General features: G+C 44.1%; 1 pseudogene; it reads left to right on the plus strand.

Annotated features, from left to right (window-relative positions):
* The first annotated feature begins 13,790 nt into the window (after positions 1-13,790).
* On the plus strand, positions 13,791-19,327 carry LOC124243297 (serine/threonine-protein kinase MARK2-like; annotated as a pseudogene).
* The last annotated feature ends 7,064 nt before the right edge of the window (positions 19,328-26,391 follow it).

Genomic DNA, 26,391 nt, shown 5'->3' on the forward strand with positions numbered 1-26,391 from the left:
TTCCAGTTCTTTACTTCTGTGTTTTAAGGCAGAGAAAGTCTGGCTCCCAGGGACGGGACAACAGAGATGCGCGCAGGGAAGAAAAGCCAGCAGTGTGAACTCACTGTGATAATTTACTGCTTGTTCTCTGCTCTTTCCTCAGGCCTGACTGTTTTAGAGAATGCTCTGATTTCACGCTGCTTTTACATTTTTTTTTAGTAGAGTGATCTGGGTATAGATGTTCAGATTCAGATTCTGTGAGCTCACATCAGATCACCTTGTCTGATAGGTGGGGAGAACAGGCCCCTTTTCTTGTAGGGAATGCCTCAGAAAGAGTAGGGTGGATACTTGTCAGAAAGCATGGAAAAGTACATCTCTTTGTTTCTCTAATCATATGAACAGATCCTGGGAGACAAAGATTATAACTTGCTCATCTTTTTATTGCCCCCCCCCCCCCCATGGCCTAGCAAGGTGTCACCAGATGGGGGCTTGATATATAAAAGATTGATAGGTAAGTTTTAAGGGACCCAGGAGCATGACCCTAAGCAACGAGGACAAATGAGCAGGGAGCAGAGGGCCCCCAAACGGAGAGGATTCTGGCAGTAAGAAACCAAAGATAAACATTGCCTGTTTTATAGCTTTGCTTCACCAGACTTACGTTCCAGGACAGGCAGGGCTAATTCCACACTTAAACAAATATATTCTATATGGTTCACAAGGAGCTTTCACAGCCGTCTATCGCAGCCTAACACTACTCGCTTTCCTATTAATAGCCACACTTAAAATGGTCACACAACGCTCTCCCTGGAGCCTGGGACTTTCAAATGCTTGATGCCGGCCACCATGTCCAGAAAAATAATTATGGCCTTTAAGTTTGGCTGGCTTTTTTTAAGTAAGCTGGTTGTTTGTTTGACTTCATTCTGAGAAATGAGAAGAAAGTAGCTGGTGTGGGGTACCTAGATATCTTCTTATTTACTTACCTCTTTACTTATTTCTGGAAACGCTTTACAGATGCTCCCCTGGGAGGCTGCCAAGGGGGGATACCCAGGCCCTGGAGGCACTTCTCTCATCCCATTCGAAGACCCTAATGAAACGGGTGGGTTTCAGGGCTGTAGCAGCTTGCAGGTCTCATCAATTGAATTCCACTCTCTAATGAGTTCCCCTAAATCTGCCATCAGATGACTTTATCAACTTTCAGATCATAATTAACCAACACTCACTTTTTGCAGTTATTCTGACTTTTTCCCCCCCTTCTGTGACTAAATGTCTGGACCCAACCTAAGTCATGAATTCTGATGATATTTTAATGACCAGACACCAACAAGGGACACTGTCTCTCCTTGTCACTTCCGAAAGAAATATTACAGGGAGGTGGGGGCAGATGGAGGAAAGTATTTTCCAGAACCTCTTGATGTCTTAAAAGGTAAGTAGGAGGAAAGCAACCCATCAATGGGTAATTGACACCGTTTGTGACGTTTTTATTACTTTTCAATTAGAGGAAGTGATAGAACATTCGGTTACTTTCTAGACCAGTAAATTCTCCAGCCCGGAAAGTCTTGGCTTCATTAGAAGCACATGCTGGTTAAAGCCTTAGATGAACCAGCCTAAATCAGTTGCTACATTTTCCTTTTTTGCTTGTTGGCAGACTGAGATAAAATTTTGTGATAAATGAGCAATTAGACAAAGACCTCATTATTTTTCCTAAAGAGATACGTTCTCCTCAGCCTCCTCCATCATTTAAACTTGGTTTCCAGAGTGTTCAGTACACTGCCTCAGTTGGTGACCACTCATTAAATAGATATTGGATTTTAACCCACGTGCGCACGGGTGTGCACACTATATAGCCTGCACGCCTTTTGTAAAGTGTTCTTTGAAATAGTGAGTGGATGGATTTAACTGGGGCATATAGACGAGTCAATTAATTAGTGAGGTGGTCTTTAACAGGCAGAGCCATAAGTCCCATTTTCCTGACGGGAGATCTGTGGTCTAGAGAAAATTAAGATCCGTTCGATGTGATGGCTAATTGCACAGTTGTCACTTAAAGGCAATTAACATCCCTTCCTCTAGACTCAGGTTTCTGCTCTCCAGTTTTTATTTCCTAACAATCACAACATGTCCTGCGTAACCCTGTCCCACCACGCACGACTGTGTATGCAGTGGCAGATTATTTGTTTAACTTTTCGGAGCCTCAATTTCCTAATTTGTACAGTGGGAATGATGCTGCCTTCCTTGCAAGGTTTTTGTGAAGGTTAAATGGGGTGCCACTGCTAAAGGACTTGGCACAAAGTTTGTTGGTTCACAGGAATTGTTTAGTAAGGGGTGCAAATAATAAATGATAATGTTAAGGATGATAACCAGGATTTCATGCTTGCAGATGAGAAATCCGCGGGGTTCAGGGCCTCAGAAGTGGGTTGGTCCCGATGGGGAGGCAGCAGGGTGACCTCTTGCTCCCCAGTCTCACGCTAGCAGAGTTACAGGGTGGATCTCAGAGCAGAGCTGGTGCTCCTGGAGTGTGTGTGTGTGATGTCCGTGTCTGCAGGACACGGCTGGGGCCTGACGGATGCACACATGCCGACCTGGCCTCTGCCACTCTGGTTCGGATTAGCTCAGACCGCTTCTCTCTTCCACTCTAAATTTGAAGCACACCTTGAGGGGACTCATGTTGAAGTTCAAAGGAGTCTGGTAACTGATTAAAAATGTCTTTGCCAGTTTGTGGCTCCCTCTGTTCTCTTGAAACAAGAAACTGACCAGAGGCAGAGGGCCTCAGGGAGGTGCCGGGAGAGGGCAGGGTGAAGAGGGGGTGGAGATGGGCTCAACCCACCCGAGACTAAGAGGGTCGTAGATCTCGTGGGCCTGGAGCCTGTCAGCTTCTTGGTGTGGCCAACACCTGGCCTGGGTCAGCGCCTGAGGCTCGGCATTGGAGGTTTGAAGACGTGCCTGTGTTGGTTACTAATGAATGGAGAAACTGCTTGTAGTTATCATTTAAATTATTATTATTTGAATTATTCCTTGATCTGAATTTGAGTGCTCTGGTCTGGAGGGAGGTCTCCTAGAGTCCACTTTGTAGCCACCTAGAGCCCCGGGAGAAATGGACGGGGTGACTCGAAGCCTGCCCGGACCTGCTAGAGCATAGCTGTCCAGCGCCAATGTCTAAATCAGGCTGCCTTTTTGGACTGAGGAAAAAATTAAGTTGTGCAGGCGCATTAACCTAAGAGAAACTCTGTGCTCTTAAAACAGAGACCTGTGTGCGGTCCTTCAGGAAACTGAGATTGCAAATGACAATTCCTTGTTGTTCGCACTAGTTCCAAAATCTTTTCTGAAAAGCGGATCAGTAGTGGCAGAGGAACAACTCTTGGCTGCTCCCCTTGGAGAAGCACAGGGTACAGAGGTCACCAGGCAGGCTTGGCAGCCAGGCAGACCTTGGTGCAAGTTATGGGGCTTCCAGCCGGGTGTGGGAGTGCTCCCAAAACCAAAGTGGGGCCCTCCTGGTGAGTTAAATCAGACTCTCCACCAGGAGTAGTTGTCTCACAAAGGAAAGTATATTTGTGGCAAATAGGAGACCATGAGGAATCATTTCCAGAGTCATGGCGTCCCTGAACGAAGGGAAGCAGGGACATTTATTTCAGAGGGAGAATGAATATTCAAACGGGAGAGGTGGGTATTCGCTTGCGCAGGCTCATTTGGAAACATGCGTCCACATACATGTAGGTTACAGTAATAAGGCCTCAGCTCCTTCTGGAGGGATCTTAGCATTAAAAATAAGACCAAGGTCATAGGCATGGCTCTCGTGGTGAGGCCTGGTCTGGCTCAGGGTGGTTGGCGATTGCATCTCTTTAACATAACGAAAGGAAAAAGAACAATCTGGAAAAAGTTAAAATATCCAGATCCACCCTTGAGTTCCTTGAGGTAACTAGTCGATGACAGGAGCTTGGGAAAGTTACTTCCTCTCTCCAAGCCTGAGCTTTCCCTGCCGCAAAATGGAGGAAATAGTGCTTATTTCAAGGGTTTGTTTGGTGGCTGGAGACAGGTACTCTGACTGCTCTTGGCACAGGGATGGTGAGCACAGCGAGCTCAGTATAAGGCAGCTATTGATACTGGTGATGTTAATAGCATCATTCCATCTCTTCGATGGAAACACTTTATTAGGAAGGAAGACACTTTAGGAAGGAATACACTTTCCCAGGAAGGAAACACTTTATTAGATGGTAAAATTGGGATAAAAGAGGAAAGTGATAGAGCACTGTAGGGCCTCAAGGCCAGCAGTGTGCTGGGCTCTATGTACTTTACCTTGCTTGATCCTCATCCCATCCTGCCAGTTGGGTATCGTTGGGCATTTTGTTCAGAGAGAAAGGAGGCCCACATTAGTAAGGTGGCTTCCACATTCAATTAGCCGGCAAGTAAAGGGGCTAGGATTCAGACTTGGGCTGTTGGACATGACAGCTCATGCTGTTTTCACCAAGAGTACAATGTCCATCCTTTCCAGAGTCATGAAGAACATAAGCCTTTCAGCTAGAGGGTGGCCTGTCCCACTGGGGCCACCCTGCCTGAGGACTGTACCACCTCCCTTGTGTTTTAAGCCCTTTTCTTTGCTCATGTTGCTTTCCAAGCATGGAGTTCTTCCCTTTCCCCGAATCTCTTGTTTTCCTCATTAATATGCACTCATCCTTTTCTAAGTCAGTTGAACTATGACTTTTCTGATCTTCAGGCCTGGGCTAATGACCCTTCTTGGATTCCTAAATCACTTAAAGTCCACGCCTCCGTCATCACACCTGCCCCTCTCACTTGGCATCATCTGTTTGTAGATCTGTCTTCTTGCTAGAATATGAGGTCACATTCCCCCTTCCACTCAGATACATGCGGCCCGAGCACAATAGAACCTCCATTAATATTTGTTAAGTAAAACTCAGCTTAACTCAACTCAGAATTTGGCTTCCAAGCTTGTATTCCTTCATTCCTTGATCTATAAAATAGAAATGGGAAAAAACAGTAAGAATGATCCTGCTTTGATTATGGGACAGTGCTCACGTGGACATACTCCATATGTACTTCATAAGAGCTTCGTTCCTACAGGCACATAAGGAAACAGGACATGGTCATTGAATGTGGCTCAGAAGCACATTTAATCAAACTTCAGGGTTTCCAGGGTTTTCCAGTTAAAAAAAAAAGGTAATTCACACTCTTTGAAGCAACTGAAGTAAGCAAACATATAAACTAGAAAACAATAACTTTCCTGTCACCCTCCAGTCTCAATTTCCAGAGGTAACTACCACTACTAATCTGGGACATTAGTGGTAGTTACCATCTGGTATGCATCCTTTTACTAGGACCAACATTGTCCAACAAAACTTTCTTCTGATGGTGGAAATGTTCTATGTCTGCGCTGTTTAAAATACAATAGCTACTATCCATACATATTGAGGACTTGAAATGTGGCCTGTTCGAATTAAGAATTGAACTTTTTATATAAATTTAATTAATTTAAATACAAATTAATTTCACTTAATTAAAGTAAAAATGAATTAAATTTTAGATGTATATGGAAATAGCTACATGTGGCTGGTGGCTGCCAGTTGGGCTGCACGGGGTCTTTATTTTTCTTTGAATATGCAAGCCTATATGTTCAATATAAACATAGATTTTAAAAAAGACATTTTATTTATTTTGGTCAAAGAGGAATACCTGGAAACTGTCAGGACTGGGAACTTGGTGGCTTTGCTCATCCAGACTTGTTTGTTTGCGGTCCTAAGGAATGGTTTTCTCGTTCTGTTCTAGGACCTATGAGGGAATATGCTAGAAAAGATGTGCGCTCACAGGTGTGATGGCGGAAGCAGGATTCACGGTAGTTGGGTTGTGATCTTTTGTTTCTTTTTTTCTTTTAAAACTCTCAGTACAAAGAAATAGAATCAAGTGGCAGAAGAATTTCCTTCCTGTAAGTGTTCTTAACTGTAAGTGACATTCTTTAAGAAGGTTATAGAATTCTTTTCTCTAATGCTTATTATAAGTAGCATAAAAGGTCTTAATCTGGGATATTTCAGTATTAGTCATGTCTATAGCAGGGGGATGGGCCACACGATAGGTTCCACAAGCTTGATTCTGATTAATTCCATATTCCATTCACAAATTGTTCGGAAAGAATCATCTTCCTCTTTATGACTACAGTGAGAAAGTTGTCAAACAAATATATATTAAACTTTGACTTACAAAAATACCATGGTAAGGGGGATAAAGCCATGTGAGTTGTCAGAGTGGGAGAAGTGGAAGGCTCAGATAGGCATACAAGCCTGGCAGCCGTGCTTCTCCCTCGAGGGAATGGGTTGGGCAATCGTGTGTCATATTTGGGTAGTGTTAAACACTGGGATTGGAGACCGCGCCTTAACCAAATTCGCTCTCCCTTTTAGTCACATTCACTGGCCGATTGCTCAGTCGCTTTACCATGGCTTGGCTAATGAGTCCCAGTCATGAATCCAATCCCCATGTGGACCTGTGAGCACAGGCAGCAGTCTGAAACGGAGCCAGCCGTATTTGTCACAAGATCTGAGGGAAAGAATGTGGCAGAGGCACTGAGCAGAACATTCACCCAGTTCCTGCTAAAATCCAACTCTTCATTCCAATGTAAAAAGGGTGAAAGTGATGACGTTGAATCCAAACTCCACCCCCCCCCCCCAAAAACAATCAACTGTGAGAGCTGGCATTAAATGCTGCCTAGAAACAGACCTAATTTTTACTCCAAATTTGAAATCATCTTAGCATCACCTTTACTGACTCACGTTTGCAAAACATCAGTGTCTACATGACAGGTTCTGTAGGCCTCTCAGAAAGCAGGAGAGAGAGGATACAACATTACTCTGCATCTCAATGGCTGAGAAGGTCATTGTCCCCTAGATGACCTGATGAAGGTCAAGTTCCCCTTCAGCCTTAGCGTCACCGTGGCCTTTGGATGATAATTCACCAAAGCTGATAATTTGTCTACTGAGCTTGACTCAGAGGCCTCTGGCTGCTGGACCTTGCTACCCAAAATGTGGCCCTTGGACCTGTAGCATCAGCATTATGTGGGACACTTTTAGAAATGCAGAGTCTCAGGACCTGCCACTGAATGTGAATCTGCATCTTAACAAGAGCCCAGGTGGTTTTCACGCACATTAAACATTATCTCAGAGCGTCTGAGCTTTATCTCCTAAGGGGATCCTGATGTGCAAATCCTGTTTGGCTGCCAAGGTCCTTGATTATAGAATGTATCTTGCGATCTTTCTGATCTAAATCAATTTTTCTTTCTGGGCACCTACAATGCCTGGTGTTTACAAAGCATTCCATTTCGCTGCTTTTCTCAAAGTTTTCCACCCAGAGATTTGCTGAAACGCTGCCGGTTTTGCCCTGGGAAGCCAGGTGGCTGTATCTGAGACAGAGATTTGCTGTAAGTTGATTACCATCTATAGCGCAGAAAAATTAAGTGGAAACATCTGTTCTAAGGTCAAGGTGAATTTAGTCGACACTCAGGACAGATCTCTAAGATCCACACACAACACGGGGCCAGAGGCTCCTTGTGTAGCACTGCTGGTTGAGGAGTGCCTCTGCTGGGCCACTGACGGACAGTAATCATATCTGTGGTGCTGGGCTTTCCAATGAAGGAGAAAAGCCCGGAGAACATGCAATGGTGTGGAGGGCTGTACGATTTTGCATATAGAACAGAATATGGTGGGAAAGACCTGTTGTCCCTAGATTCGAATTCACTTAATTGCTTCATGGGGAAGAATACATTGTCTTGGAACTCAGAAATCTTTTTCATTCCCAAATAGCTGTCATCTGGAATCTGACCGATTGCATTTCTGCACTTCTGCCAACGAGTGGATCTCCACGGATGGGCCTGGATACCTGTATTTATCACCAACTCCGCAGGTAATCCTGATGCCCGGGCACAGTCCATGGCTTGGGGCTGTACTGGAGTGTCCTATTGGAGCTCAGGAAAATTCTGTTGAAGATGGTGCCGATAGTCATTGTCACAAGGTCTATAATGGGACTTGGGGTTTTCTAACTTCTCGAGGCTCAGCATTTAGATCCTCAGCCAAAACTCTTGTGCGTGCAACTGGCTGAATCTGTGAAAAAAGAGGTTGAGATCAAAAATGTTTGCCTAGGTGATCCCAAGCCAGAAACCCCTAGACTGAATGGGGTTCAAGAAACATCCTCAGGCCGAAAGGGCGTTTTAGACATTGATTACTGGGGAAAGTGATAAAGGGACAAAGTTGGTGGGATATACTGCATGTAAAGAGTCTTGAATGCATCATCCTGCTCAAGTATCTAATTTCAGATATTTATTGATCATTTACTGTACAGATGGATTCGTGCCTTGGGGAATGCTGCGAAGATGGTAATTCTACAAGACTTTCATTCGTATTGTGCAGGCGAGTGAAAAGGGCCATCAGGAGCAAACATCAGAAACACGGGAAGCATATTAGGAATGGCTTTTAGGCACCACCTGGTGCTTGGCAGAGCTGCCTGGGCTGAGATATGGACCCCACTCTTGCTGCTTGCTTGTCTGCCCTAATTTGGGACTTCAATTCTGATGGCTAGTTTTGGCTCATAGAAGTGCATAGAGGTAGCCTTTGAGTGTGTGTGAGTGAGTAGGGCTCTCGTTCCCTTTCTTTTATAATTACTACCTTCTGTGATATGGAAAACTTCTTTTATCAACCTTATGTAAAGTTCTATGTAAACACAGCCTCACATCTCCCCTTCCAACCAAGCTGCCTTCTCCAAAGACACTTTATGTGGGAATTCTGGATCATGGCTGGTTTGGGCCTGTTGCCTGCGCTAGCTGTCTTTCTCCATGGACTTCCTGCCTCTTACCCCAGTCCCTGGCTTCCAATGGCTAGTCTTCCTTCTGTAGAGTGAAAATCTGACCTTGAGTCCCGTGTTGGTGGCCACAGTCCCTGCTGAGGGATGTCCATCGTGGTTCTGGCCTGCAGGGTCATCTGTGTGTTCGCCATTTCTGGTTGTGCTCTTCTACCCCATGAAGACATGTCTTGTTAGACCCTCTGAAATCAACTGTTGGCCTGTTCTCTTGCCTCTTTCTTGGATATTAAACTCTGCCTGCTGGGCTGGACTTCCTCCAAGCGTCAGCAGCTGGGTCAAGCTGCCTGCCACCTGTCCCACCCCAGGAGGGAAGGACTGCCTTTAAGGTCCTGGCCCTTCCTGAGTCTGTCTTCAGGCCCCTCAGTCCACTCAATTAATTGAGTCATACCTGGCTGTGTTCCAAGATCTAACCCAGACGGAGGGAGAAGTTCCATTTGGTTTGTAAGAGGATGGCTCTATAACCAGCCTTGCATTATAAGGACCCTTGTAATGATCTAGCCACCATTCCAAGAACCTTATCTGACTCCTCAAAAGAACTCCCCATAAATTAATTCGTAAATGTTACTGCCATTACACCCTCCCCTAATCTTGATGATGCAGCAATCGTCAGTATTCCCATCTTGTAGGTAGGAAAGTGATCTCATGTTTTTCCACCACTAATCACTGCCTAAAGTTTATTTTACTGCATTTCAGCTCTTGGATTAATCTTGTCCATGAAAGAAGTAGTCATATTTACTAGTGGGAGACACCCATGCAGAGATCTTTTTCCAACCCTGGGCATAAATTGTGTAATTAATAGCAAACTCTTTGGGTATGCACAGTTCTTTTCATTCCAAAGATTCCCAAAGCACTTTTACAGCTTAACTTGGGCTAAATATCCCCATTACCTCATCCAGCTCTGAAATGCAGCAACCTCTGGGGGAAATTGTGGCAGCTGCTTAACAATGTACAGACATACTGTACCGCAGCATGAACACGGGAGGCCGCCGGGCTCACAGCCCTCTTTTATTTTGTATGGCAAGAGACGCAGATCAAGAGAACAGAATCAGGAAATTGCCTGGAGCACTAACCACAGTCCTTATGAAAGTGTTCTTCATAGAATCTTAGAGGAACAAAGCATTCTCACCCAAGACAAACATCCCAGCCAAGCAACCTTTCTGGAGCCTGTAGGTCAAGGAGGGAAAGGATTGGGCAAAAAGATATTTCTGGAAGGTATCCTAGGAGGGTACCACTTTGTAAAATTTCCCGGATGTTGAGAATTTAAACTCATACAATTGTTTTGTGTGTTATGGGCGCTGGACAGTTTCCACGTTCCCCTCCAGATCTATTCTATACCTTGTCACTCTGTTCCCTCAGAGGCTGACCTTTAAGGAATGCCTCACTGGGGTTCCCCTGCGCTCTGGTTTCTGGGCTCAGCCAATGGTTGGAGAACAGTGATGCTGGAGTATTTCTTTTCTCTGTGAAGGGGTTCGTCCACCAAAGGCTGCTGCTCCTGTCTTCCAGCTACAGATGCTCTTTCTGCAATACATAACCACTCCCCCCCTTGCTCCTTAGACCTTCGGTGACAAGACCTCATTGATGTTGCTAGTCCCAGGGGTATCACTTTCCCTTGTTAGTTTCCCTTAAAACCTCCCCTACCCAAGTCAAGTTCTGTAAAGAATCCATTTATTACTCTCCTTAAATACTCTGTTTGAGTGTGCCATCTGCTGGGACCTGACAATTCATGGTAGGAATATAGATGAGAAAGCACAGTGAAGAATAAATATTTATATTAGCAGTTAATTCTAAGGAATGTCTGCTTTGGGCTAGATAAAGTTTAATGTACCATCTCATTTAGTTTGCTCTTCATTCGACATATATTTTGATCATATCTACCTATTGGCCATAACTCTAGGCTTTGGGAACTAGTGCTCAAAGCAGAAGACTTTGAATTTGTGGAACTTATATTATACTGGCGGGGCTCAGAAAGTATAAATTCATACTCCAAATGTCATGGAAAACAAGCTTGGGTAAGAGAGTGAGGGGAGGGCCATAATTTCATGGGTAGTCAGGGAAGGCTTCTGTGAGATGGTGCCGTGAGAGCAGGACTGAAAGAAGTGAGCCTGTGGAAATCCAGGAAAAGGTGAGTATAATTACTGCTCCCATTTGGTGAATTTGAAAAATGATGCTTCGAAAAGTTAAATGACTTGCTGAAGGTCGTATAGCTCAAAACTGGTAGAATGAGGGCCATCTCATTAGAAAGCCACGCACAGATCTCGCTAACTACCTAATTCGGGAGAATGGTAGGTTTCAATAGATACTTGTTGAAGGACTGACTGAATGAAACTCGAAGCCTGTGTAATAAATCATAACTAATCATGACTAATTATGTGTTCATAACTAATCTGAACACCATCTTCCTGGGAACCAAGGATAGGCCTTTCAGATTAGGAAACAGGTTGAGAATCCCTGTTATGCAAGGTTCAACATTAGAAAACCCGGCAATGTAATTCACCATATCAACAGCCTAAAAAAAGAGAGAACCCATATGATCCCCTCAATAAATGCACAAAAGGAATTTAACAGTTTTAAGATCCATTCACGATAAAACTCTTGGCAAATTGAGAAAAAACAGGAACTTTCCTAACCTGATGAAAGGCATGTAGGAAAAACTTTTAGCTGATATTTCTTACATTGTCTTAATGAAAGATTGTAAAGATAGGGTAAGGAAATCTTACCCAAAGATTATGAACAAAGCAAGGCTGTCTGCTCATCCACTCCTATTCAAGCTGTTTAGTGGCGTTACTAGCCAATGCAATAATGGAATAAAAAGGAAAAAAAGGTATACAGATTGGAAAGGAAGAAATAAATCTGTCTTTACTTACAGATCAATGACGATCTATGCCCCTTCTTTACTTAACTGCCAAATGGACTGGATGTGAGTGTGAAACATATTTCTCATGTGTTAATTTGATATTTTGGGTTTATCTCTTGAAGAAGCTGGTATTACTCTAATTAATATACTGGTGTATTTAAATTTGCACTTCTATAAAACCAGTACCTTTTCCTTACTGTGAAAATTCTGTTTTCCAAAGCAATGCGAATCATTTCATCCCATCGCTGAAAGCCATGGCTACCATCAACACCTCTATTTCTATAGTTATTCTGAGATTCTACTTTTCATCAATGGAATCAGTTAGGGCAGGAGTGAAGCAAATAAAGAAATAAAGAATGGGTCAAATCTCTCCACACTTCCTTATCATAGCCACCAATCCCATCTAGTGGAACTGAGGGAGGTGAAGAGACAGAAGCCAGCTGTACTTAGTTCTGTTTTGCTCTTATAACGGAGGCCTTCTAGGTGGGAGAATTGTGTGGGTACTGTGGCAATGGAGGTGCTTTGATCACTTTTACTTGAAGACATCACCTGCCAGCCCGGGAGATACTGCATCTGTTGGAAGAGCACCCTACCTTGTGGATTCCTGTGGCAGGAAAAAATTTCAATTGTAGAATTAAAATTGGCAGGTATCTGCCACAGGTGGAGGCTATGATCAACTCCCAAACTTGCACCAGCGGTATAGTAGCCTTAGAAAAATCATTCTAAGAATAAAAGCAATAGAAAAAAAATAAAGCCAACTATTAATATGTTATACAAATTGTTTAAAGTGTCTATCAGAAACACCATCCTCTGAACTAAAAACCAAGTGTTTGACTTCCAGTTTCCAATCTGGCACAGAAGGAGTTTAGAAGTTGTCACTTCATCCTGACAACAAGTAAGAAACTGAACAAATGAAAAATCAACTATGCTTTTTCCATCCATCCTCTGAATGAGAATTGAGGTCACAGGGCAGACTGCTGCCTTCAAAATTGGAGACACAGACAGGCAGATATAGAGAATCCCAACTTACCAAGGTGGGGACCCTTGAGCAGAAACCCTCATGGGAACCAGTTCTGGGTTAGGAAAACCGGAAGTGTAAGTGAAGAATTGATGGAGGCTCAGCGTGGTCGAGTCAGAGAGGTAGGAACTCCAGGGGACCCAGTGTAAGAGGGCACACCCACACTTCTGTGAATTTTACCTCCCAGAGCTCTCCAGGTCTCATAGTGGACATCAGAAAAAAACACCTGCTTCTGACAGTGGAGAGGAAAAGTAACCATTTTGAAACACACCGGAGCGTTCTTTTCTTCTTAAAGGACCCAACATCCAGAGAAACTATTTTACCAGAGCTTAACTGACCTGGAGGAAGGGAAACACCCAACTCAAGCTCCCTCTAGCCATTTTGTTCCACCTAAGGAGGGGGAAACTGAGAACCAAGTGTGGAGTTTACAGTCTGGGGGCACAAACTCGCTAAAAGACTGAGACCTAATCACAGGACCACATAATGCTCCCCCTGCCCCAACTCCTTACCACCACAGTACTGAAGGCCTGTTGACCACAGTTCCTTTTCTCACTATGTCATGTCAGCTTTCAACAGAAAATTACGAGGCATGCGGAAAGTTCAAAAACATAGTTTGAAGAGACAGAGCAAGCATCAAAACTAGAGTCAGATATGGCAGGGATATTGGATAATCAGACTGGGAATTTAAAGCAATTATGATTAATATGCTAAGGTTTTTAATGGATAAAGCGAACAATATGTAAGACAGATTGGTAATATAGGAGAGATGGAAATTCTAAGAAAGATTCAAAAAGAAGTGTTAGAGATCAAAACACTGTAACAGAAATGAAGAACGGCTTTGAAGGCCTTGCTAGTAGATTAGACAGAGCTGAGGAAAGAATCTCTGAGCTGGACAATATGTCAATAGAAACTTTCAAAACTAGAAAAACCGAAAAAAATACAAACAGAAATTCGTAGCTTTTTACTTTTCCTTTCTTTTTTCATTTTGCTGTATTTCCTTTGTCTTTTCTGTTTTTTCTTTATTCTTTTCTCTTATTCTTTTCTTTCTTTCTTCAGTTAATATTGTTGATTAGTATTGTTAGCAGTAAGTGCAATATGCTGCAGGGGCTTGCAGCCATCTCTCTTGAGAAGAAGACCAATTTTGGCTGCTGCTGGCTCCTCAAGACCACCACCAGGGGTACCTTTGCCAAGGTGAAGTTGGCCTGACACATCCTGACTAGGAAAGAGGTGGCCATTGAGATCATTAAGAAACTTCCAGCCTCCAGAGACTACCCTGTGAAGTCCAGATCATTAAGCCATTGAATCACTTCAACCTTGTGAAATTGTTTGAAGTGATGGAGACCAAGAAAACGCTCTTCCTGCTCATGGAGTACACTAGTGGAAGAGAGGTGTTCAAGAACTTACTGGCTTATGGTAGCATGAAAGAAAAAGAGGTTCAAGGCAAATTTCACCAGATGGGGTCTGCTGTGCAGTACTGCCACCTGCCACCAGAAGTTTATTTTCCATAGTGACCTAAAGGCAGATCACCTGCTTTTGGATACTGACATGAACGTCTTGATTGTGGACTTGGGCTTCAGCAGTGACCTCACCTTTGACAGCAAGTAGGGTACCTTCTGTAGCAGTCTCTCTTATGCTGCCCAGGAACACTGCTAGGGTGGAAAGTCTGAAGGACCCGTGGTGGATAAGAGGGGCCTGGGAGTCATCCTCTATATAATGGTCACTGGGTCCCCGCCTTTTTGTGGATAGAACTTTAAGGAGATGCTGGAGCGGGTACTGAGTGGAATATGCATTTCCTTCTACATGTCCATGGAGTGTGAAAACCTGCCCAAGAAATTCCTCCTCATCAAAGCAGCAAGAGAGGCCCTTTAGAGGAAATCATGAAGGATCCGAGGATGAACACAGGCCTTGAGGAGGAACTAATGCCTAAAGGATCCAGGACCAGATGGGCCAGAAGAATGACAACATGATGGCCACCTATATGCTCCTGGGCTACGTGAGATCCGAGCTGGAGGACTACACCACCACGCCCAAGCCCATTCCTTCGGCTGATCCTACCGGCCCCTTTCCGCCTTCCTCTCTTCCCCATCCTGCAACATGGATCACGGGGTCTCCGCCAATCCAAAGCAGCCAAGTTTCAGCAAGCCTGACATTCGCACCTTTAATTCCTACTCTGAGATCAGTCAGAGCGGCAGCACAGAAAATCAGCAGCCTAAGCAGGACCAGGAGTTAGGATGAAAGGCCAGCAGCACAGCCAAAGTGCCTGCCCGTCGTCTCTTATCTGGTCTGGAGATGAACACCACCCCAGCACAGCCTCCCCAAGTGGCCCTGTGGCCTCCTCTTCTCCCGACACCAGCAGCAGTGCTGGAGCCCCAGACAGAATCACCTTCCCCCAGGGTCTATCTTCCAAAGGAACTCCCTCCGTGATGGGCAGTTTGGACAGGTGGGAGACCAGCAGAATCTGCCTCATGGTGTGACCCCAGCCTCTCTCCCTCTGGCAGCAGCTGGAGCCGGCGGGGGCCACTGGGAGGTCCGTCACCTTCATCTGCTGACACCTGTGTTTCAGGTTAGCCAGAAAGAACCGGCACGAAGCTGAAAGCAGAGCAGAGAAGAAGAAACCTCAGAGAGTGGGTAGCCGAGGCCGTGATATAAACAAGAAAGCCAGTCGGAAGGTCGCATGCGCTCCCCGCATAACTTACATGAAGCTCGCGAGCTCCATGGAACCCAAAGAGACGGTGAAGGAGATTGTCCAGGTGCTGGATGCAAACAGCTGCGGGTGGGAGCTTAGAAAGAAGTACACACTGCTGCATGTGCTGGGCCCTTCTGCTCAAGGATTTCATGCACTGGAGGACAGCGGTATGCAACCTGCTTGCCGTTCGCTCACGGGGTTCAGATAAGAAGATATCTGGCCCCTCCAGGGCCTTCCAAAGCAGTCTCCAACATATCTGCTGGGATTAAAGGACTGCCAGGAGTCAGCTGGGAGACAAGAGGGGAGGTGGGGGCCCGAGCTGCAGGCTGGCCCCGGGGTGAACTTCCCAGATGGGACTGTTTCCCATAGGGCACTTCTCCTCTCCCCTGCTCTTCTCCGTCTTGTGTTTGTGTTTGTGGGGAGGGGAAATGGCTTTGTGGACACAAACACAGTCTATGTGTATATATATATATATATATATATATATGCACACACATATTTATAGATATGCTAATTTATTGTTTAAATATAATAATTTTAAAAACCCACCCTGCTTTATTGTTACAGCTGTCACAAGACACTCACCTGCCACTCGACAAGAGGAGGGCCCTGTATCTTTCAAAATTCTCTTCTGACCCAACTGAAGGAAAAAAAAACCAAAATCACCAAAACGCTTCCCTTGAGGGAAATCAAACCCTCGTGAAACCATCCTAAGACTGGGGCAAATGTTAATGAGTTGTAAAGCTACATTTGAACTGTGGTGTTGGCTTTTCTTGCTGGAGCAACAGGCCTGAGGGTCACATCTGTGTGGTAAATGTTGCCTGAGGCAACCACTTCAGTATTTCTAAGACAACAACAGTGTATTCTCTTTCATGGTCCCGTGGGTTGACTGGCCTCAGCTCGCTGGTTTCTCTGCTCCTTGTGGTCTCTGCTGAGCTGACTCCTGTGAGTTCATCCAGCTGGTGGCTGGCTGAGCTGGAAGGTTCTGGAAGGCCTCTCTCCTACATCTGAAGCCTTAGTGCTGATTGTGGGCTGGGGGGTCCTAGTTCCTCTCTATGTGGCTCCTCGCTCACAACGGGAGAGCCAGAACCCTCTGATAGCATGGCGGCTGGGTTCCAAGAGGAAATGTTCTGGGAGGACAAGACCCAAGTGCTCATCAAACTCCTGCTTACCTCACTCTTGTTAATGTCCCACTGGCCAAAGAAAGTCACATGGCCTAGCCCAGAGTCAGTGTAGGAAGGGATTACACAGGGACAAGGGTACTGGGAGGCATGATGCACTGGGGGCCACCCCTGTAACAGTCTATGGCATACTGCTGTGTAACTTAAAGAGCTAAACGAAAATGCTCCCGATGGTGGGATTCATAGCTGAGTGTCTATACAGGAGCAGAGGAAGAAGTGGAATTCCATGACTAAGGGTGGAGGCTGAAGGTACATCCATTACAATTGTCTGTGGCGTCCATCTGCGGTCATTCTGTGCCATCGCATGCCGTGACTCCCAGGGAGGCAGGGTCTCATTTAGAATGTTCAAGTGTACTACCAATGCCTGGTGTTTCATCAGTTTGGGAACACAGGAGCCTACTGTGGTGGAGAGTGACAAGTCTACTGTTGAGATCACACCAATAAGAGACGTTGCTTTGTCACACCAATATTCAGAACAGCATCCAGCTTGGCCACTGCACAAGTGGTGGTGCCAGGGAAGCTGTCAGCACCCTGGCTGAACCACATTGACTGGGGAAATGAGAGCTGCTCTGCAAGGACTGAGGGGGTGGGGCAACCTTCCTTACTCATCCTTCAAATCTCATCCTAACCCTCACTTCCCAGGGAAGTCCCCTAGACTCAGTTATTCTGGTTTTTTTTTTTTTTTTTTGCACCACTGGGCCGGCCCCTTAGTTATTCTTAATTCACACCAGAATTCCCTTCCTCTCCCCTTTATTCTAACATGCATTGCTTTTCCTGATTTAACGGCTATGTTCCTGCTGGCCCATCAGCTCCAGGAATAGAGGAATCATGTATCTTGCTCATCACTGTATCTCCAGCGCCAGCACTGTGGGTGTTGAAATTGAAAATTGAAAACTGCTTTCCCTTCTTAGCTTCTAGCCCCTCTCTCTTCCCCTGAATCACCGTTTACCTTTGAAACTGCTGACTAAGGTGCAGAAGGCCAATGACCTCGGCCTCTCTGACCACCGCCCTGGGTGAGAACAGTTATTAGGAGCTCTGGTCCCAGGAAGTGGTGCTCAGCCAGAATGATGCGACCACTACCCTTTGATAGAATCATGTAACGCAGATGTCAGCCAGGCCCTAATGTCCTTTGAGAGTCAAATGGCACTGGAATGGGGGTTTGAGCCAATTTCCAGATGTCAATGGGGATTCTTGAAAGTCAGATATTTCACTGGGTCATCTGAGACCGATTTTCTGCTTCCAATGAATCCTGGATCTTTCTCCCACCTTGCGTATTTCAGCTGTCCTCTTCTCTCTATCCTAATCGGCCCAGAGAGAGGCAGCTTCTTCATTTTCCCCGAATAGCACTCAGCCAAGGCCATACATTTCTTATTAAGGGTTCAGGGTGTAGGCGTCGGGGTTACAACAGAGAACAGCTCAGCAGATAAAGCAGACCGTCAGACGTCATTTGTCTTACAGCCTTCTGGGACCCCTGCTCCTGGGGCCCCAACCCCAGCTGGGGAATGTGCACTGGTCTTCTCTTCCACTAGCTGCAGACTCAGCTTCTTCTTGGGCCCCTTCGCTCCCCCTTAACCTCCTCCTCTCCACCTTGGCTCGCTTCAAACCCCTCTTCCAAAAAAAATATCTACTTTTCTTAAAGAAAGTTTTCCAACTTTTTTGAGGCATAATTGAAGTGCACAAAACTACACATATGTAAAGTGTACAATTCTATCAGTTTTGACATACATACTCCCTTGAAACCATCACCTCTCAAACAACATTTCCATCACTCCCTAAAGTTTCCTCCTGCCCTTTTAATCCATTCCTCCCTCCACCCCTATCCGCAGCCAACCGCTGATCTGCTTTTTCTCTGTATAGATTAGCTTGTGTTTCTGGAGTTTTCTATAAATGGAGTCATACAATATGTTCTTTTTTTCTGCCTGGCTTCTTTCACTCAGTATAATGATTTTGAGGTTAATCCACATTGTTTGCACATCAATAGTTATTTGTCTGTATGGCTGAGTAGTATTCCATTATATGGATACACTACAGATTGTTTGATGATTGTTTCTCCGTTCATCTACTTACGGATTTGGGTTGTTTCTGCTTTTTGGTTACTACAAATGAAATTCCTATGAACATTCGCAGACAAGTCTTTGGGTTTTGTGCTTTCACCTCTTTCTGGTAAAGCCTATCAGTCCCATCTTGTACTTCCGCTAGCAATGTATGTGAGTTTCGGTGGCCCCACATCCTCACCAATGCTGGGTATGGTCAGTCATTTTAAATTTAACCATCTCATTGTGGTTCTTCTTTATTTTTTAGCGCAGCAGTTTAGCTACCTCTCGGCTTCATTTTTCAGAAGGGCAGCATATGCTTAGGTTTACAGGGAACAATGCCAAATGAGGCCTGTTGTCCCAGTGAAGTTGTTAATAGTGCCCCCTCTTGCCGTCCAAAGTGTTCTGGTTTGGGTAATAAAGTACATGATCCCTCTACTTCCAGCCCAACTGGCCATGGCCCCAGGCTGCCCTTTCACACCCGTAAGGCCCTTCAAGGTGTTCTGCTCCACAAAGACTTCTTTCTCCTCTAAAAGGAGTTTTCCTGCTTTGCTTAAGCAGGTTCTTTTTTTCCTTACCACAGCAGGATTACAGGAGGAAAGACCTGGCACAATGTACCTAGTGCTACCCCGGGCCACGCTTGCCATCCGTGAGAAGAGCTCACCTCAAAACGAAGCCAACGCCGAGGAAAGCAGAGCCAAGAACGGAGGGAGTCAGATCACGTCTGGGTGACATCATTTGAACCCCTGGATCTCTGTACTTTCCACTCAATTTTGCTGCGAACCTAAAACAGCTCTGAAAAATAAAGTCTATTAAAACAAACAAGCATTTGCTCAAACCCAGTGGGTCCGAGCCAGATGACCTGGCTGGCTCTTAGGAAATACATCCTGCTTTGACCGTAAGTGTTTCTCTTTATGTGTTTGGAAGTAGCAGTGATGGAAATATCCTCCACCAAATCCAGGCAAGTATGAGAGCCCCATCTCAATCGCAATGGAATGGCCGGCGTGGAACATCCCAAGACAGCCCTTCACACTGGATCTCTTGTTCTCGCTCCCTTCCCCTCACTTACTGAACCTGTCTGTACTCATCCACTGTTGGCTGCAGAGAAACTCCCAAATCTCCCAAAATTTAACATTTTGAGTTTTGCGTTTGTCGTAATGCTCAGAAAGTTCATCTCCATCTAAGCTCGATATTAATATAAACGTTTTCTTTTTTCTTGTAGTAATTTAAAAATATTTAAATATATATTTAATTTATATTGATATAAATTAATTTATATTTTATACAAGTTTACACTGTTATAGTTTATATATTTTTATATAAAAATTTATATAACATATTGATATATATATCAGAAATTTATAATGATATATTTTATGAGGTATGGCTATAACATTTTTAAGTCTGTGATTTTAAGGTTTTCTTCTATATTTCTCTATATCCTCACTCTTGTGCCGAATATAGTGTACTTTTGTATTTTTCTGATTAGATATGATGGTAGTTTATCTATTTATTAAAGTTCAAACTATAATTATTGAATCCTTTCTTCAGTTTTCATTGTTTACTCTTTTTCTAGTTCTTGAGTTTTTGAAGAATACATTCATTTCCATCATTATGTCTTGGGATTAATGAAACCGTCAGGACATGTAATTCCTTCTGAGCAAAGCTTCAACATCTTCTCAAAGTTTTAATGTGTAGCTTTCTCGAATTGGCATTTTAATTTTTACAAATTAAATGCAGTTTTTATTTCCACTTTGACCCAGGAATTATTCCAAGGGCCATTGTAAGATTTCTAATTGGAGGAATTCTTTATTTAAACATTTACCATTATCTCTAATTTTATTTTCTTGAAGACAGAAAACACGTTTTTTCAAATAAGTTGAGATGTACTCTGTGGCTTAAAATAAGACCATTTTCTAAAAACTGTTCATGAACGCTGCAAACAAAGTGAGTGATACTTTCTGTTTATAAGGTAAAAAGCTAAAAATTCATCTTTTAAATAATTATTTGTTGCATTAACAAAATTTCTTATAGTTTTTTAAAACATTTGTCTACTTGCTTTACAAAGGGTGAGAGATATGTTCATTTCTTCTACTATTATTTTTTTGTCATATTTTCTATTTCCATTTTTAATTTAAATATCCAGACATAAGATTGTTACATAAATCTTTTTTTCTTTTAAAGATTGGCACTTGAGCTAACAACCGTTGCCAATCTTCTTTTTTTTTTCCCCTTCTTCTTCTCCCCAAAGCCCCCCAGTACCTAGTTGTATATTCTAGTTGTGAGTGCCTTTGGTTGTGCTATGTGGGACACGCCTCAGTGTGGCCTGATGAGCGGTGTCATGTCCGCGCCCAGGATCTGAACTGGGGAAACCCTGGGCCGTGGAGGCGGAGCACGGGAACTTAACCACTTGGCCACAGGGCCAGCCCCTGTGACATAAATCTTTATGATTGCTATACCTTTATCGTAAATTGGACTTTTAAAAACTTAAAATGACCCTGATGTCTCATTACTCCCTGTAACTTGAATTATTATTTAGACCTCAGACTTTCATATTGCTGTTTGTATTTGTTTTGCATATGTACCTAACTTTTTTCCTTGGCTTATTTTATTTACTTATTTTAGGATACTGATGCCTTTTGGTGCTGAATTGTCCCCCTCTTACCTAGAGAAGCCTCTTTAAATGCCCTGTGTCCTTTTGACACAATCTCAAGATGCTGCAGGCTTATCTAGTACATTTCCAGCTGAAGGAATCAGATGTGGAATCGGAGATTTCTCCAAGAATGCCTGTTTCCCTTACATGGGAAGCAATATTTAGAGAAAGCAATCTAGGCACATCATAATTTTATGGCTTCAGATAATTAACCCGTTGTTTGGCTAAATTGCTTTGGTACAAAATTATGCTTACTTTACCTAAGATTGCTTGTTAAAACACAAATAAATCTGTCAAGAGAGATGGTTTGTTAAAAACACGCTGTGAACAATCTTGACATTTTAGTGGCAGTGCTTCAAATAAGAAGGTAAAACTTTGGAACATTTGACAATAGAAAACAGAAATCAGTAAATAGCTATATTACACAATGTGAAATGCCTGTCTTGTTATAGAAACAAAAGGAAGAAACTAATATGGTTGCACATACCGGAAGGGAGGTGTTTTCTCTGTTGGCACCATCTTGGCAATATACACCAGTACACACAACGACTCTGCTGGAATTTGACCACAGGACCATGGCTTATTTGTCATTCATTCATTAACCAAGCATGTATCATGTGCTAAATACTTTATTACCAACTAAATTTAAAGATGCTAATACAGTTCACATTTTTTTGACAGAGTAACTAGCCATTTATGGGAAATGTATAGTTTGCTGTATATGTTTTTTAAGTCCGTACTCTTTTCAGTTTTATGTGGTTAAAACTTGCCTACTTCAAGAAACATTTTCATGTGTGATTTAGGAAAACAAAAAACCAGAAAACAAAGCACAAACTCAGCTCATATTTAGTTGCCAGATTAAGTATTAAAATCATTAAAAGACAAATTATTTGAAACAATGAGTACTCCTCAGGAAATCCATAACAAATAAAAAGGACAGTAGAGAAAGTACTCTTAATGTATTATCTTTTTTTTTTTTTTTAATTCTCCAAGCCTTTGTTCTTCAGGAAGCAAACTGCTGGTTCACTTCCCTGGAGCCACTGATAAAACCATGCAAGAACATCAGAGAAAAAGCGAATCCAAGATAGGTGCCATCCCCAAGGGAATGGCGCGCTTCTTTGTTTTATATTTCCATTGGAAATCTGGAGATTTTGCATGCAAACATCTTATTTCATGGCACTGCTTCTCAAATTGAGAGATTAAATCTAGCTCCGCATAAAGGTTTTTCAATAAAGTAGTTGCCCAGTCTTCTGCTTATGGAAAATTGATGTATCATCTGATATGCTTTCAATTGCTAACTTTTGTTTCACACAAGCTGGAAGGAATTTCAACCAACCATTATCTAATCAAAAAAATATTTCCTACCTATCTTGTCGTCAACATAACTTGCTGCCAAATGTATTTTTGACTATTGTAAATCACTATGCATTTTAACAAGCCAAACGGACTGTCTAGTTTTGTTAGAAAAGGTACAAATTATTGAAACTATCCATCATTATCAGTGGAAGGCCCCCAAATCGTGTGCATGTTGCAGAATGATTATGACATAAATTAATGGTGTGTTGGTTGTACTACTTTAAGTGGAATTTTTACCATCTTGAAATACAAACAGGTAAGTATTATAATAATTCCACTCAAGTTTCTCATGTTTACGTCCAACCTTGACCACGTAGTAGAACCTGCAATTTGGGTGTTTAGTTAGCTATAAAATTTACAATGACTCGTGATAGCAAAATTCCATCTGAGTTCAACGTGATACAAAGTCAGAAGGAAGCAAACTAAATATGAGTTATGAGGTTTCGTTTTGTGATTTTCAAACAAAAAGGAAGTTATTTCCATCTGTCCGACGGCCAATTCCTCACGGGCACAAGACGTGCTTGAGAGAATGTGCCTTAGCGTATAAGGCGCCTTCTGTCTCCAGAGACGTTTGTACCCGGTCTTCCGGTTTGACTTGATTCAGGAGGATGGCAATGTGTGCCCATGAAAAAAGCAGAGATCCACTGCAAAGCTGAAGAGAATTCAGGAGGTGTTAAGAGGACACACACACATACATGCACATACACACATGCGCACACACACACACACATACACAATTTGCGAGCATCGTGTTGCTGTACCTAAGATTGTCTCCTCCCCACCTCCCCCACTCTGGAATCCAGCCCTCTGCCTGGTGACCACTGTGTGCTCTGTGCCAGATGGTGAAGACACGCTTGTCAACGCCACAGTTTCTATCCTCAGAAGCTAGCAGCCTGGGACAGATGTCCTCAAATTTAGTGTACGTAATAATTATCTGGGTGCCTGCTGAAGTGCGGGCCCTTGCGTCCCACCCCTAGAGTTTCTGTTCACTGGGTCTGGAGTTGGCCTGACCACCCACCGTCCAATAAGCCGCCCAGGTGATTCGGATGTACACATCCCTCTGACCACACGCTGATCTGATGGGTGAGTAAGAGACACTTCATGGAAAGGATACAGGAATATGTTATGGAATCTATGAGTCAGATGTGGAGCCAGCTCTAACAGGGGAGTCAACCAGGAGAGAGTTGAGCCGGAGCACAGGTGCCATGAGTGACAGCGGAGAGAACATCGCACAGCAGCGCTGGCCTGGCTTCTGCAGACCCCTCCATCAGAGAGCCCTGGAGCTCCTGAAGGAGTTTCCCTCTTGTCCAGCGATTCTTTGTGATCAGGGGTGCTCTCATCCCTCTGCTCCAGCACTCAAAACCCGGAGGACCCTTGAGGCACGGGGCCTCCTCGCAGAGCATAAAAGGTGGAGCAGCAAGGTCAGGGAGAGGCTCTGACCTGGAGGCCCTCATTCCCTGTCAGCCAGCCACGGGCCCTGGGTGGTGGGACAAAGTGATCCTCCACGAGCAAAGGTAGGTTCAGGTCCAGTCGGGTGTGTGAGGAGTGGTGAGAGCTGAAGGGAGGCCACCAGGCTCTGAGCGAGCCCAGGATGCATCCCAAGTTCGACACCTGCAGACAGAAGCTTTGGCCACCAGCACTGTCTACAAAAGGTACAGGGCAGTAGCCACTAAGCCCAAGGACCCGATGGAGGAGGGAGCCCTCCTCCAACCCACGCATCGTGATCCACAGAAGAGAGGATTCTGAAAAACCGAACAGTTTTCCCCCTAGTGGGTGAATTAAATCTCAAGGGTAATTTTAAATTATTGACTAAAACTAAGCTTTTAAATACAATAAAGATCCATGGTTTCCAAAGTGTGGTGCCCAGACGAGCAGCACCAGCATCCCCTGAGCACTCGTTAGAAATGCAAATTCTCAAGCTCTAGCCCAGCCCTGCTGAATCAGAAGCGCTGAGAATGGGGCCCGCTGTGGGTGTTCCAAGCCCTCCAGGGGATGTGGATGACACTAAACTTCGAGAAGGACCGCTCTAGACTTGAGGTTCTCAAACCTGTCCACACACTGGTGTTCCCTGGGGAGCTCCAACTCCACTGCTGCCTGGGTCCCAGCCCCGGGGACTGTGGTTTAACCGGCATGGGTGAGGCCTGGGCTGCGGGGGGTTTTAAGATGGTGGGTGATCTAATGTTCAGACAAATTTGGGAACTGCTAGGCCAGACCGAGGTTAGTTTTTCTCCTGTAGCAGCGGTAAGGCAGATATGAAGGATTCCAGGGAGTAAGGCAGTTGCATCTCTTCCCACAACACACGTGTGAACTCATCACATGTCTCTCATTTCCTGCCCCCTCCAATGTGGTGCTTCCCCTCCCCACACCCTCTAAAGGCTATTCTATCCTGCCTCTGACCTCCTCCCACCACGTGTATTGTCTTTGGATATTTCTTGAAGGGAGGTTGTACTTCCTGGGCTGTATTCCAGTGAGGCCGTGATGGGAAAGGCTGCTGTGAGCGAAGAGGGGAGGTCTCCTGTGGAGGAGGTGGGCTTCCTCCAGGATGCCAATCATCTGGGGAGGGTCTTCAGAGAGGACACTCTAGCTTGGAAGGAGGGACACTGGCCAGTGGAAAGGTGGACTCTGGTCTTTCTCCGGGCTTCCCCCTCTAGGGCCTGAACAGGGATTTCAACCAGTTTAAGACCTGTCCTTTATGGCTGAGTGGTGGGGGCAGCAGCAATCAGTGACATATCCAGGAGGCTGCGAAGCTTGAGACCAGGGGCTGGGCACCGGGGGTTAGCTGCACTGGGGGACTCTGCTGTGTTGCTCACCTCAGAGGAATTGGTCTGAGTTCTGTTAAGAGATTTTGGAGTTTTCTTTCAGAGGCCGAGGGCTCTACAAAGTTTTTGTTGTCACCATGATGATCAAAAGATGCAAACTGGTGTCCCATAAGCACAAGCCAGCCCACAGATGTGTTTGGGGGCCCATACACTTATGGCCTGGCAGCATGGTGCCTTTGCTTTTGTTTTATTTTACTTTGTTTTCTAATTTGAGTGAATTGACCATATATATATACATGGTCTTATAGAATATATAATATAATATATGGGCATATTATGTATATGGTCATATATAATATATATAAAATATACATATATATTTTTCCATCAGGAAATTGCAACAGAAATCCAGAGTTCCAGATTCTCCATTCCCACATGGCCATGCCCCACCAGCGCTATGCAGCAGCTCTTTGTAGCTGGACTGTGCAGGCTCCAGGGCAGCACACGCCCGCCCCACTTCTGGTTTCCTAGACACCGAGGCTGAATGTCAGTTACCACTTACAGTTACACTTGTAATGGTATTTTTCTTATCCTAAAGTTATGTAAAAGTCAACTATTTCTGATATCAACATCTGGGAAAATGAAAAACTGAGAAGAATACACGTTTAAAAGAACAGGAGAGAATAATTATGGAAGGGAAGAATGTCACTTCAAGTGTAATATACAAATTTTATTAAGATGTCATTTTATAACAAATCAGAGTTCATTGTGTGTGTACAATATGTATGCCTATATTTGGAAAAGATAAGTGATTAAAATCTGAATAAATTGAAATAAAAGATCAGAATCTTAATTTCAGAATTTGAATAAAAAATAGTTTTGCAACAGTAACATGGTCATATGTTAAATGGAAAAAACTGTCTAGATGTCAAAACACTTTATAGATAATGAGTTTATGGAAGAGTGTCTATTCAGTGCAGCAAAAATTGTATGCCTCGGGGCTGGCCCCGTGGCCGAGTGGTTGGGTT

The sequence above is a fragment of the Equus quagga genome, chromosome 8, assembly GCF_021613505.1.
Source record: "Equus quagga isolate Etosha38 chromosome 8, UCLA_HA_Equagga_1.0, whole genome shotgun sequence".
Classification (NCBI taxonomy): Eukaryota; Metazoa; Chordata; class Mammalia; order Perissodactyla; family Equidae; genus Equus; species Equus quagga.